We start from the raw sequence: 5,796 nt of genomic DNA, 5'->3' as shown, positions 1-5,796 counted from the left end.
AAATCTAATTTGACCCCTGAATAGCAGGAACCAAGGACGAAATGAAGCCAAAATTGCCAAATTAGAGAGAAGAATGATTTTGTTCTTTGCTTTATTTTTGATATTTTATTGAGTGTTTGCTTTAGGATGAAAACCTTGTTTGCCTTAAACCATTCCTTTATTATACATTTTGATTGCTTGTCGGTCTGTTATTTTAACCAATAGGATGTGTTAAACTAGATCTGCTATTTTCGAAAGTTTTGTGAGACACTTTTGTATAAAGTAGGGAATTAATTCATAAAAAAGTTTATTTGAATTCTACAAATGATAGTCTTCTGCCCAACAGCAATGATGAACTGCATGGCAGCATTGTATCTCCAACAATTGCATTATCTAGGCAAGAGCTGTCAGTCTGGTAAGGAATCTATTTTTTATTCAAATTGGTAAAGCTGTTTTGAGTTTTAATTGATTAAAACTGGACAAAAACTATCACATGTATTAATGGCTATCCAAAACAACACTGGTTCATGCAAGCTATGCAAAAAGGCCCCAGAAACAATCCAACATCTCACAGCAGGGTGGAAGATATTTGCAGGAGAGGATTAAATTGAACATCATAACCAAGTGGCTGTCATAGTGTATAAAAACATCTGTGAAGACTACAAACTGTAGAACCCCATGTCAAAAAGGGAGACACCTCCCAAGGTGGTAAAATGGCCTGTAATTATTTAGTGTTTTTTTCAAGTAAAGAGACTTTACCAAAGTGCTTTACACCATATTCAGGCATTCACCCATTCATACACACACACACACTGCTGGTTGCAAGGCACATTATAGTCACAGCTGCCCTGGGGCTTACTGACAGAGGCAAGGCTGTCAAGGCGCCTCAGCGATGTCAAAGAGCCTGGTGGCACACACAGGCACCACCAAAGTTCCTTCTCCTACAAGCACCTTCATCTGCAGCCACAGTTGCCCAAACAGTGGTTTGGTGGAGAACGACAGAGCTAAAATCCTGTGGGACTTCCAGATACAAACAGACAAAATCGTTGTGGTCAAAGAAATGGGAAAACTAACAACCATAAGTGGCAGGACCTTGGGGCCCTTGAGGTTTGGAGTTTATCACCTTTTAATGTAGAAGCACATCAGGGACCTCTGTGTGTATTTTGAGGTTATTATGTGGTGAGAGTGGGGTATCATGATTTTCAAGTATTTAGAGGTTTTTCCACAATGATGTGATTATCTGAGACAACACATTTGTGGTTTTCATTATCTATAAGCATTAACTTACAAGACATAAAAGCTTGACATTATTCACATGAGTAATGAATCTATATGATATATGAGTTTCATCTTCTGAAATGGCTGACAGACAATGTGAAGCTTCATTTGTCATTACTCTTTTAAAATACATTCAGATCATGCTTCTCTTCTACTTCTTATCCATGTCTGCTAACAGCTGGTATTTTGTTCTTTTTAATTTTTGTACTTTTCAATAAATAATTTTTCAACTTACTGTACTGTTACTGTGTGTTAGTCCCACAAGTACACAGCTTGACAGTATAAACATCTGCTGTTGGTAAAGCTCTTGATCAAATGGACTTTTGGACCATGAGATCAATTGCGTTGGAGTATCTCTTAGAAACTCATATTAAAGATGTGAATTTCTAAACAGCTGATGTTACAAATTCTGTAGTAATTAAAAATCTGTAATTAAAAGATATTTCAGTAATTCATTTTCTATTATTTGTTGTAAACCGAGCCACCAAACTAAAATAGGCATTAAATAGAAAAGAAAACAACTCATCATTTTGCTAAACCTATCATACACAGATCAGAGCTCAGACACAATTTCTTTCCCAGCCTGAGATTATTCAACCTCTTTGTGTTTTCGTAAACCCACGCATCAAGATATTTCCTGTTCAAACAAGCAGCAAATTGATCTTAGTGGCTGAGTTGAACAGTGCTAATTTGCACCCAAAAAAAACCCAACTAATTTACAGATATCAACAACAATAGTTTATTTTGACAATCTATGCAGATCATGCAGCATATGAGCATGCATTTAACATGAAAATGGCCAAGAAAACTAGCTTCTGAGGTCTGTTTTTTATCAGGACATTGGGTTTCAGGCTTATCAATGAAAATATTAGATTTTTGAGATATTAGTAAGTAAAATGGCTAATATATCAGTAAAAAATAAAAATTGAACTAGTGTACCTGGGTTATGTAGATTAGGGAATTTACCAAAAAGTCAACTTTTCCATTTAATTAGGCAGACTCACATGTGGACTCTTGAAATTTGCTTCCACACACCTTGGTAGGCGTGGTCTTGCATAGCAGTGTGAGTGCGGCATGGAAAACTGTTTTTTTCTTAGCTTATTATATGGGTTTAGTACTGCACACAATGTAGTTAGCAATAAAAGCTGCATTAGACCTGCCGGCAGTAACAAAGACAATCGCTGCAGCAAGACATATTTTAACTAATTTTGCACCTTGTCCTGTAGCCCGACTTAATGTGATGTCATCATAGAATGACGCATCGACTTGACCTTGACAACTGTTAAATCGTGGACTTTACAACTCGTTAATGCCCTAATGTAGATTTTTATAAATTTATACGCCTTTCTAGGTAATGTGTACCTGCTGTCTGGGGTGAAGGCAGTCTTTTCTACGGGGGGACATAACAAAATAAATACATGCCACACAAAAAAAAAATAAGCAGAGAGCATTGTATAGTCTTTTTGACTTTTCATTAATATTTTTTCCTATTCAGCTACACCAGCAATCCTCTTTAAATCCCTCACAATTGTACTATAAATAACACTTTACCAGACTCTTACATACGCCTTAGTAATTTATTGATATGCTGCATAATGTCCTCCTTTGGTGCTATAGAAATGGCCACACTATGAGTGATGCAGGTCAAAGTTGGACTACAGCCTTTAGGGAAGCCACAAAAAAAAAAAAAAAAAGCAGCAACACAAATATAGCAAACAGCTGCAGGCATATGTTATAAAACCCCAAATATATGAAGGTGTGTACATTAGCAGTTGTCACACTGCGTGCACCTGAATAAATAATGTCCTTTTGTTCAATTCAGTGAGGTGGGCTGTGTCTATACATCCTGTAACGCAAGATATTAACTCATGTTAGTGTCCCCTTGGGGGCCAAAGCATTTGCTAAAGTGCTCTCTCGGGAGCCAAAGCGCCTGCTAAAGGGCCCTCTTGGAAGCCAAAGCCTGTGCTAAAGTTTCCCCTTGGGAGCACTGGTGAGGATTTACATATGTGCCCTTTTTTTCCCCTTTCTGCCCCTCTAAAAGTATGTGTACCCCACTGCTAATTACATTGGTGCTATGAAGCTGCTTCTTGGTCCTAGCTCCTTCCTACCTGCACTATTTGGATAGCACTTATTGTGGTGACTACTGACACGTAAGTGTACCTACCAATTTGAGTTTTTCAGATTGACTCTCTGTGTTTGTGAACGCACAAATATTGCAAGAAACCAGCTTACAGGCAAAGTTAGCTCAAGGACACCATGGGGTGGAGCTAGATTGGGGGCCAGGGGTGGCCATGGCCACTCTTAGCCAATCATTGGCCACCCCTGTGGCCCCCCTACCATTTTTTCCCCCTCTGATACAGATGGTGGCAACAGTAATACTCTAGTGGAATATTCAAAGTATTTTATTTTTTTGTGGTTAATTATACACATCAATATACAAACATTAAAGATGATAAATACAAAATTCATTCATTCTTTTCAGGACTAGATTTTGTGTTTTATGGGGTAAAGAGAAAAAGATGCGTCTCTGCAGGTCATCTAGGAGTCTTCGGTGAAATCAAAGATAAATAACAATTTTAATAAAAACTTAGCAAATAATCAATTTATGTAGATATTAGTGCTTTAAAATATCAATTTTATGTAATACAAGTAGGTAAGTAATGACAATGATGATTGATTTACGCCCCAGAACTCAAAACTGAGTTTTATCCACTATACCTTTTATCTAGAAATTACGGATGTTTAAATATATGCGTATATTTGTTAGCAAAGGCTGTGGGAAAGCACAGTTTGTCTTTTTTTTTTTTTTGAAAATATGGATGTTTTGCTCGTTCATTTTTTATGTTGGAACAGTGTAGATTGACCCTGAGGTTCTGGTCCCCATCTGCTTTCGGCCACCCCTCAGTGTACATTGGTTATTGCTTGGCCACCCTTATAAAAAGTTTCTGGTTTCGCATCTGAGGAAACCTATGCTTTAATTGGGGAATGATTGTTCCTTTGTGTTTAGTAGGAGTCCTCTGCTTTATGCTGAGAATATGGAGAGTAATATGTTCTTTGTGTTGGACTGTATTGCATTAATTTCCTGTTTTTATCAATGTTAGAGCTAATAAATATTGTAAAATTATGAACATTTGAAAAAAATCTAAAATTCAATTTAAACCCACTTCATTTAGTTCTTGCTTTTTAAAACTGGCGTAGCCAGAAATTACTACCACAGAGGATCTCGCTCTCGAAATGGAATTGAATTATTTAGATTAGCTAGCCGAATGAATAGAAGGGTTAGAGCGTAGCCGCCTGCGGCCCGGGCTGCATGTCACAACTCCAGTCCGGCTTGGGATGACGTCATACACACTCCGCTTTAAAAAATAAATAAATAAATATAAAAAATATATAATCGCGGATGTCTGGGGGACAGTGATTCACCTACATGTTATGAAAGCTGGCGTACCATAAATAATAAATTATAAACAGCTTAGTTTATGCCTTCAAGTCGTTGCCCACAGGAAGATGTTACTTGTATTTAACCTAAACGAATATCTTCAGAATGGCTCCAAATGACACAAAACTCATATGGGTGAGTAGAACATGATGTAATAACGTAAAATCAAGGGGCCAATGTAAAAAAAAAAAAAAAAAACGGTGTTCCCCTTAAATATAACCTGTATATGGATGATTTATCTAACCTGCTGAATCAATGTAGGACTGGCTGTCGGGTTGGTAATCGAACCATCAACCACCTGATGTATGCTGAAAATCTTGTGATTTTCTGTCCATATAGTGCTGGTCTGCAGCAACTGTTAAGGGTTTGCTCTCAGTATGGGTGACAGCATGACATTAAATACAATGCAAAAAAGAGCAACATCATGATTGTTAAGAGCAAAGAAGACACTAACTTATCTTTTCCTGACTTCACTCTGTCTGGTAGTATCCTCCAGGTCACTGATTAGGTCAAATATTTAGGACATTACATCACCGCTGACATGTCTGATGATAAAGACATTTACAGGCAGTGTTGTACTCAATATGTACAAGCTAATATTCTTCGGAGGTTCTCCATGTGCTCAGCATCTGTCAAAATTGCACTTTTTAAAGCATACTGTACTCCAATGTATACAGCCCACTACAGGAAAAGCAGTATAAATAAACTTCAGGTCGCTTATAGTGATGGCATGAGGATGCTGCTTAAGGTGCCCCGATGGTGTAGTGCCAGTCAGATGTTTGTGAATGTTAATATACCAACCTGCGCTGCAGTGCTTCGAAACATTATGCGCAGATGTGTAGATTAACAGACTCTGCAAACAGCATCATTCAGACTCTGACCAATCCTGTTCAAAGCTCAGTGAGATTCTTTTCCAGTTTGTGGAATCTTTGGCGCTTTAGTTTATATGTCAGTGATTGATTATTTTATTATATATTTTTTATTTTCCTATTTTTTATTATTGTTGTTGTTTTTGTCTGTTTATGGACCATAATTGTGGGACCATAATTGTGTCTAAATAAAGAGATTGACTGAATATATTTGAATGCTTTGCCCTGTTT

Source organism: Cyprinodon variegatus, unplaced genomic scaffold (genome assembly GCF_000732505.1).
Source record: "Cyprinodon variegatus isolate N-32 unplaced genomic scaffold, C_variegatus-1.0 Scaffold708, whole genome shotgun sequence".
NCBI classification, from domain to species: Eukaryota; Metazoa; Chordata; class Actinopteri; order Cyprinodontiformes; family Cyprinodontidae; genus Cyprinodon; species Cyprinodon variegatus.
The sequence above is the reverse complement of the archived record's forward strand: the minus strand, read 5'-3'. Positions refer to the sequence as shown.